The sequence below is a fragment of the Montipora foliosa genome, chromosome 10 (genome assembly GCF_036669935.1).
Source record: "Montipora foliosa isolate CH-2021 chromosome 10, ASM3666993v2, whole genome shotgun sequence".
Classification (NCBI taxonomy): Eukaryota; Metazoa; Cnidaria; class Anthozoa; order Scleractinia; family Acroporidae; genus Montipora; species Montipora foliosa.
In genome coordinates, this window is record NC_090878.1 from 29899147 (window position 1) to 29908733 (window position 9587).

The following is a 9587-nucleotide window of genomic DNA, read 5'->3' on the forward strand; positions in this document are numbered from 1 at the left end:
ATTAAGAAAAACACATCAAAGAGCATTCAGGACAACAAGACTCTTAAGCAACAAGAACCAAATAAACCTCAAGAAAGGGTAAACCCGCAAGAAAATATGGTATCACCGAAGTCTGATCTTGGGGATCAGGACTTCCAAGAACGACCTCTGGTGGCCCCGAAGATCAGCCGAGATCCCCCGAACCATTTACCTTCAGACGATCATGCTTCGTTGTCGGATAATCAAGCACTGCCGCGGCTTCGCGCAAAATTAGCGAGACGGACTAAGACAATTTTTGAGGATGCCCCGAAAGAGGCAAAGATTCGGTCTCAGACGCTAAAACCAATGTTACCCTCACCAGACACTTTGATACCAAGGCCACCATCATCGTCGAAACCGACGGTGATGCAAACTCGGTCGAAAATAACTCGACTTTTGCCGAGCATCTCAACAGTCAACGGTCCAGTCACACCAACTGCAACACCGAAGTCGAGTAAGCCCCGAATGCGTTCGGCCGCTTTTCTACCATTGCTCAATAATTCGTCACCACACGGGCACAGGATCCCCAAGCCACCATAAACACCAAGACGGTCTCAGAGATCTGGTCCATTACCTGGAGTGGGAAATAATTACCGCATTGGAATATCACATCAACTGCCGACTATTAAACGAGTCACGGGGGACTGAAAACCCGCAAAGATTGGATGAATTTTCTCACCCAAGCTTTTTCGTTAATTAAAGCGAAAAAAGAAAGACGAAAAACAAATTTTACATAATAATGTTGGACTCTTTATGAGGTGATCAGCAGAAAGAGACTGCTTGCAAAACACTGAACTGTTGTCTTTTTTTTCTTATTAATAACTTTTTGTGATGACAATATGGCTTGTTCCTTCTGCGTCGTAAGTTAGCACCTTTCCTCTTAGAATCATTTTATTTTAAACTAGGTTGAAATTGAAAGTAGTAAACATCAATAAAAATCCATCAGTTATTAGCAAGTACGTGTATGTTGGTAAGTAAATCGGTGCTATAGCTGGAAGTAAGGGCATCTGTTAGTCTATAGTTAGTCTATAGAACGCCGGTTTGGTTGTTATTAAGTCTAAGCACTGATGTTAAATGATTAGCATTAATGTTGGGGTTAAGCATACTGTGCATGATAACCAATCAGTCTGCTATTTTATCTCATAGGTTTTGACAAGGGCTTCATTCAAGGCTGAATCCCGTTAGGAAGGCAGAGGTCCACAAAATCAAAATATCAGGTTTCAAAGGAATAATAAAAGAAATAGTTATCACGATTAGTTATCATTACCACTTGCTCGGCGATCTTTTGTTACATTAATTGAATTGATATAATCAAAACCAAGTTAAAAGCTTTGAAAAGTCACCATAAAATAACTAAATCGAACCCCTGATAGCGTAGTTGGAAAAGAAGAAAAGAAGGCATTTAGTAGACTCTTGTACGTGTTATTTATTTTAAACGATCAAATAAATTGTTTGGCTTTTTTGCTCATTCCATTTGATGTTTGTAGTAATAAATCCAAACTTTGTGATTAAGTTGGGCATAAACCTGAGTATCAGGCGTTTCCTAGAAGGATTTGGGCATAGTCTTATTCAAGCCGTGCGTTCTTCAGTTTGCCCAAGTAGTTCATTAGGATGAAAAAAAAAAAAAAAAAAAGGCGTTGCCATGTCCTCTTTATTGATTTCAGCGCCACATAATCCTGAAGTTCGAACCACTGCCTTTTGGGCCTTCCTTTTTTTGCTATATTCTCTTTGCGATGTGTATACTTTTTATTGTAATAAGTTTCTTTCGACTAATATTGTCAGCCTTTTATCAATTTGGTGCTTTGTACATATTTCTCTGTTTTGTCTCTGTCATGGTCACATGGATCGAGCTTCGATTCGAGGGACTGTCAACTTTTGCACGGTACTTTAGGTGAACGTGCTTCTGAGAGTATTCTATGTAATTTCTTTTTCGCTTTTGTTGCGGACTGGAGAGATCTGATCATTTTCGCTCTTCTTCAATTAATTTAGCCATCGTTTAGCTTCTTTAAAGTCACCAACTATAAATAATGTTGTTTTGCTATTTTAAAAGTACTCAGAGTTCATACAAACACTGCGCATGTGAGAATTTGAAGTAACCGCGGAGGATTGGAAATAGCTCAAAGTCTTTGATAGGAAAATGGACAGGAAGAATTCAGCGGTTAACCGATGGTGTAGCGGTGAATGCAGAGGAGACACGTAATCACACACGTACGATGGTGCGAGATTCGAATCTCAGGAGTGGCATGAAAACGCTTGAGAGTAAAGAGAGGCAAGGTAAGTGGTAAAGATGGTAAATAGCAAGAGAGGAAAAGGTAGATGTGGGAAAAAGAAGAAGAAGAGAAAAGAAAAGTTCGAAAAACGATTTCATTTATTGCTTTCTTTTTATTTCCTTTCTTTCATAACCCCCCTAAAAATCCAGGCCCCATTTTTTTTTATTACATCCCCCAAAAAGGGAAAACCCTTTTTTAGACAGTTGATAATCACTGGTTTTAAACATTTTAGCCTAGGTGAATTTGTTTTCAAACCTGTAACATATTCGTTCAACGGTGTTTATACGAGTCTCGCCCGTGCGAAAAATTCGTATTCGCTTGAGAAATTAGCCGCATATCTTCCGGAATTATGAGCAAGCTATCAAAAAGAGGGACTAAATGCAAGATCACCGGCAGCCTCGCAGCCATTCATAGGCTAGGTCGCTGAGCAAACAACTGTAAAATGGCCTATTCTCACCCTGGTCAGAGTTTTTCTCTGTCCTAGTGTGGGCCCATTTCCATCAGTAGGGCTAACGCTCACATGGTTCATATGGGATAGAAATCTAGCACTTTACATTACACTCTAATCAGTTAAGTCTGTTCACATATAAGTGCTACACGGCCAACGTTTGTAAAAACGCAACTCTTCCTTGTACTTGTAAATGTTGCAAGATGTTGCGTTGAAATGTTGCGAGCATTTCGCCAGGCCTTGAGATGGAACACTAATGCGAACCCCTCCAGGACTATATGTTGGGAAATACCCATTAGAGTGAGTTTGAAGCTCGTCGCTGGATTAAATCAGTCCTGCAGTGTAGTTAATAAATCGAAAGTGGTTCAGCGTTGTCTGTACTCTTATCGACAACAACATTCGTCATCACAGTGGTCAAAATGTTGTGGACTCATGAGGCGCAGCCGAGCGAGTCCACAACAAATTTTGCTTTATTTCCCAAAATGAGCGTTCCTGATTGGCTATTACACTGCCTGACAAAATGGCGCGAGCATGACGCGTACAGCGTTGTCTGGACTCTCATCGACAACTTAGCCAATCAGATTGAGAGATTACAGGCAATTGTGGTAAAATAAATTTTCTTACCCTAGAACGCTCGCTTAATTTACAATATGTGTAAGTAGGCGGACCTCTAGTCATGTAGACCCTCTTTCTTTAAGTCCACTGCGCACCGGTGGCTCAGTTGTTTGAGCACCGGGCTACCATGCGGGAGGTCACGAGTTCGACTCCGGTCGGACCAACACTTCAGGGTCCTTAAATAACTGAAGAAAACGTGCTTCCTTTGTAATTACATCTGCAAATGGTTAAATTTCTAGTCTTCTCGGCTAAGGACGATAAACCGTATAGGCCCCGTCTCACAAACCTTCAATGCTCATAACCCGCAAAGAGTGGGGAAATTTCACTCGCCTCATGGGCTCGTGCAATTTTCTTCGTCTTTGAAAAAAATAACTCGCGCTTATTTATTCCAAAAAAAAAAAAAGAAGAAGTAAAGTAAAATTATTTAACGTCGGTAGTTCCTTCAGTTATACCCTGCGAGCAGAGGCCCTTCGATCTTCCTAGATAAGTCGAGAAGAGGAAGGGACCTCTGCCAGCCGGCTCGACATTTCGTGTTGAGCATGCGTTAAAAATTCAAACGTAACGTATTCGGGAGTCAGTCACGCCTGACTAGTAACCGCAAAACCACAAAACCAAAACAAACAGTAACGGATATTTTCGAACAACTCTGGCAAACACACGACAACCAAGGAATCATTTCCTCAAGATAGTTCAAGTTTTTAAATTGCCATTTTAATTTTTACTGAAAAAATTAATAGGTTCTCAATTCTGGTAAACTAGCTTCTGTAACCGACATACGGAAAAATTCTCATGGGAATTTAGACAGTTTAAAAATTGTCACGCTGTTGTAAATTTAAAAAATATTGATGACGCGTGGCGATTGATCATGCGCACAAATAAAAAAAAAACAGGTTTGGCAAGTTGAAACTGGACTGACTCATTCATTTCTTTGGATGAGCGGCAAATCAAAGAAAGTCGAGCCGGCTGGCAGAGGTCCCTTCCTCTTCCCGACTTATCTAGGAAGATCGAAGGGCCTCTGCTCGCAGGGTACTTCAGTTACGAAACTGGTATCTATGGAAGCCGACGGTGTGCCCGGAAAATACCATGATACTCTTTGTTTGTCCACCCAAATTTGGGTCGTGTCGTACCACATTGAATGGGCTTCAGGATTGGCCAAAAGAACAATAGAACAAGCAAAGATAACACGGTGTGTCAGCTGATGGCACGAAATTCTCCTTTGCCATTCACCTGTGATTGACCGAACAAAGCACAAAGAAAACCGGAATTTTAACGGATCAAGAATGAATAACATTAGAACTTCACACACGTTCGTCTCCCAATTTTGTTTATCCGTTATTATCTACAGCAATGCCATCAGTACAACTTTCAATAATTTAATAAAGAAACCAGGAAGGCAAAGCTCTACCCTTCTAACCGAAGCGATTTCACAAGATAAGGAGCTTGAATCGTTGGCCTTACGCGCCGTACCAAGCAACTATTTTGGAGGATGCATTCCTACCTGAGCACGCTTTCCTCAGTCGGAAGCCCAGTGATCTAAAATCGAGCTTTTTGAAAAATTAAACCCTCAGTGATAAACACTGCCGTTAATGTAATTCGAGTTAAATTTCTCTCAAGCGCGAGAAAACGTCTGCCAGCAAACTAATTGCATTGCTGAGGAAAAGGAGTGATAATTCCAAATTAAATCACGAGAACCATAGTATTGCAAAGCCAAAACAACTGCAAAATTAAGACACTCAAAGTGCGCCAAAGTTCACCAAGCCCAGGTTTAAAATGCGTACGCAAGAAACAACGCTTAACCTAAGCAAACGTTCCTGAAAAAGGGCGTTAAGGCCTGGCGATGTTGCGACATGTGTTGAATGGACTGGCCAAACGCACGCAACATATCGTAACAGGGTGGCCGAACGTACGCAACATGTTGCGCCCAACAATGTTGCAAGATTTTACTGATTAGAGTGTAATGTAAAGTGCTTTGTTTCTACCCCATATGAACCATGTGAGCGTTAGCCCTACTGATGGAAATGGGCTCACACAAGGACCGAGAAAAACTCTGACCAGGGTGGGAATTGAACCCACAACCTTCGGGTAGGATTGTCTGACCTTGGAGCTCAGTCGGTCGTCGGTCGTGGGTTCAATTCTTACCCTGGTCAGAGTTTTTCTCTGTCCTTGTGTGGGCCCATTTCCATCAGTAGGGCTAACGCTCACATGGTTCATATGGGGTAGAAACAGAGCACTTACATTACACTCTAATCAGTTAAGTCTGTTCACACATAAGTGCTACACGGCCAACGCAACCCTTCCTTGTACTTGTAAATGTTGCAAGATGTTGCGTTGAAATGTTGCGAGCATTTCGCCAGGCCTTGAGATGGAACACTAATGCGAACCCCTCCAGGACTACATGTTGGGAAATACCCATTGGAGTGAGTTTGTAGCTCGTTTTTCAAATGTTAGAAATGGATTAAATCAGTCCTGCTGTGTAGTTAATAAATCGAAAGTGGTTCAGCGTTGTCTGTACTCTTATCGACAACAATATTCGTCATCACAGTGGTCAAAATGTTGTGGACTCACGAGGCGCAGCCGAGTGAGTCCACAACAAATTTTGGTTTATTTCCCAAAATGAGCGTTCCTGATTGGCTATTACACTGCCTGACAAAACGGCGCGAGCATGACGCGTACAGCGTTGTCTGGACTCTCATCGACAACTTTGCCAATCAGATTGCGAGATTACAGGCAATTGTGGTAAAATAAATTTCTTACCCTAGAACGCTCGCTTAATTTACAATATGTGTAAGTAGGCGGACCTCTAGTCATGTAGACCCTCTTTCTTTAAGTCCACTGCGCACCGGTGGCTCAGTTGTTTGAGCACCGGCCTTAAGCACCGGGCTACCATGCGGGAGGTCGCGAGTTCGACTCCGGTCTAACCTGCGATCAGGCCCATTTTTAGTTTCGCCCATATGTTCTCTTATGTCGTCGCTCGCTAAAATTGGGCCTGACCAAAAGTCTCTCAAGAATTCCGGACGGTCGGCCAAATTTTGGCCGACCAAACTCGTGATCTGATTGGCTGTTGAAACGCCGGAAATGAAAATGCCATCGTGATTGCGCGGAGCGCTCGCGAAGTTCTCGAGACTAACCGCCATAAGTGTACGAAAAAATTTGCTCCCTTTTTTTCTTACAATGCCGTGGACGGTGCAACTTGATTTTATTTGTATCATGGAGATATGCCATCTGAAACATCTCATAACTTGTCCAGAATCGGGTTTGATTCTCTGGAACGAGTGAAATTAGCGATTCCGTTGTCGAGCTCTGTGGCCATGTGGTTGAAAGTACTTTGGCACAAACTTCCCGGATGTTTTGAAAGCTAAATAGGTGGTTCTTTCAAATGGCAATGAAAGCCGATGTATATTGGTTTCCAGGATGAGACAAGGGACATATATATCAACAGGAGGAGATGCTGATTAAATCGCAAGTTACACGAATGCATGTTTTGAATATCTGTGTATGAAACGCCTTTACTGTATTTATTTACTGTACATGACACGGTTTGTTTGCACACTTCATAATATTTCCATTTGATTTAACTTAAAACTCGCACTCCAGAAACTAAAATGGCCTGTTTCCAGAGAGATTAATTGTACAACAATAAAAGAAACTTTGCGAGTCCATTTTACTGTTCGTACTCCATCAAAAAATTAACAGCCAAACATATCATGATTTTACAGCGCGCAATTTTAGAAATACGCTGCAACTGAAGATATTACCCAGAAAAATCACCAAAGAAACCTTCATGGGCAAACACGTTAAGGGAATAATGTATTTCTCTTTTTTTTTCTTTAAAAATCTATTGCCAAACCGTCCAACGACAAAATGCTAGGTTATCTCAATTACAAATTAAGATGTCAAGCTTAAAAGATTGCATATTTAGTGAAGTTCGGAGGGAGAATTACACCGGCCTTTGCCGCAATATAGTCGTCGAAAACATTCCCCATGCTTTAAATGTGTTTTTCTCAAATTAAAGCCAACGGTAACTTTCGAATTCGTTTATAATATTCCTCCCACGGTAATTAACTCTGGTCAAAACAAAATAGCGTGAATCTGCCGTCCACGCGTGTATTGGTGTAATGGAAGTAAATTTGATTGGCCGATGAAGGACATGTCAATCAATCAAAAAAAGTGGGCGGAAGGAATTTCTAAGAGGAATTTGGTCAGGCTCTATTTTTTGTTTCGCCAACACCACATTACGTACCACGCGAAACTAAAATAGAGCCTGATCGCAGGTTAACTCCGGTCGGACCAACACTTCAGGGTCCTTAAATAACTGAAGAAAACGTGTTTCCTTTGTAATTACATCTGCAAATGGTTAAATTTCTAGTCTTCTCGGCTAAGGACGATAAACCGTATAGGTCCCGTCTAACAAACCTTTAATGCTCATAACCCGCAAAGAGTGGGGAAAGTTCACTCGCCTCACGGGCTCGTGCAATTTTCTTCGTCTTTGAAAAAAATAACGCGCTTATTTATTCCAAAAAAAAAAAAAAAAAAAAGAAGTAAAGTCAAATTATTTAACGTCGATAGTTCCTTCAGTTACGAAACTGGTATCTATGGAAGCCGACGGTGTGCCCGGAAAATACCATGATATTCTTTGTTTGTCCGCCCAAATTTGGGTGGTGTCGAACCTCATTTAACGGGCTTCAGGATTGGCCAAAAGAACAATAGAACGAGCAAAGATAACACGGTGTGTCAGCTGATGGCACGAAATTCTCCTTTGCCATTCACCTGTGATTGACCGAACAAAGCAGCAAGAAAACCGGAATTTTAACGGTCAAGAATGAATAACATTAGAACTCCACACACGTTCGTCTCTCAATTTTGTTTATCGGTTATTATCTACAGCAATGCCATCAGTACAACTTTCAATAATTTAATAAAGATACCAGGAAGGCAAAGCTCTACCCTTCTAACCGAAGCGATTTCACAAGATAAGGAGGTTGAATCGTTGGCCTTGCGCGCCGTACCAAGCAACTATTTTGGAGGATGCATTCCTACCTGAGAACGCTTTCCTAAGTCGGAAGCCCAGAGATCTAAAATCGAGCTTTTTGAAAAATTAAACCCTCAGTGATAAACACTGCCGTTTATGTAATTCGAGTTAAATTTCTCTGGAAGCACAAGTCAAAAAAGGAATAAAGCGCGTGATGATTTTCCTATCTCTATTATCTCATTCAAGCCTAGAATCGATGGTATTTTATCACATTGCCAAAACAGAGGTACTGTTATATTGATGGTCTTTAATTTTCAGACTTTATTTGGAAGGGTCTACATCGTGCAAGTGGCCAGTTCTGTACAATGGGGTATAGGGGAGGAAGATCGAACAAAGAGAACTAACAAAGCACAGCACGTTTGCACTAAAACAATGGATATCCCGTTAACTGACGCATGATACAGTCCCAAGAGTAAATAGCTTGTTTTGTTTTTATGTAAATAACCCCAAAACGTATTGCACTATGGGATTGGAAAAATAGTCAATTGGCTATGTTCACCAATCCTATTCACAGTTTTTCATTCACGTGATCAACAGCCATGTTTTTCAACGAAAACAAAAGAAAACTTTTGCATAATAATAGAATTCATTTCCCTGAGGGTTGGGTCGGGACACCAATATAGCGACCGTGACGTCAAGTGAAAACTGAGAATACACCTTATTCCAAAATGGCCACCATTTAAATATTCTTTTGTTTTTATTCAAATGAGACCTTGATGCGTCGTTCTTAAGCTTAAAATTCAAAAGAAAATTTATGCGCATAAATCAGCGGCCATATTGGAATAAGGTGTACAACAAAGTTCTTTTTTTTTTGGGGGGGGGGGGGGGTTCTTTGCATTAAAACAATGGACATCCAGTTTACTGAAGCATGATAGAGTCCCAAGAGTAAATAACTTGCATTGTTTCTATGTAAAAAGCCCCCTAAACGTATTGAATTAAGGGGATGGGGGAAATAGCGAAATCGGCCTAAGCGCTAAAAGTTAACTCTTTTCGATTTGAAGACCCTAGATGTAGCGGAAAACCACGCAACCAACAAAAACGGTCTTCCGTAACGGTGTTAATCTACCTAATTCGCCAATTACTTCAACGTGTATTTTACAAATTTGAAACAAAGATGTACGCGCGCCCAAACCAAGTCAATAACTGATTAGCCTTCAAGGATCTTCCACACTTCATCTATGTTGCCTTTTAAGGTATCCGAAGGTTC

The 9587-nt window shown here is 41.1% G+C and overlaps 1 protein-coding gene across 3 annotated transcripts in view; it reads right to left on the reverse strand.

The window, feature by feature from the left end:
* Positions 1–8247: 8247 nt before the first annotated feature.
* LOC137973438 (transcription activator BRG1-like) overlaps positions 8248–9587 on the reverse strand; it is a 55766-nt gene continuing 54426 nt past the window's right edge. For all 3 annotated transcript variants that reach the window (XM_068820242.1, XM_068820240.1, XM_068820239.1), the window contains one exon: positions 8248–9587. This exon is cut by the window's right edge and continues 141 nt beyond it. The gene's annotated coding sequence lies outside the window, so the exon portion shown is untranslated.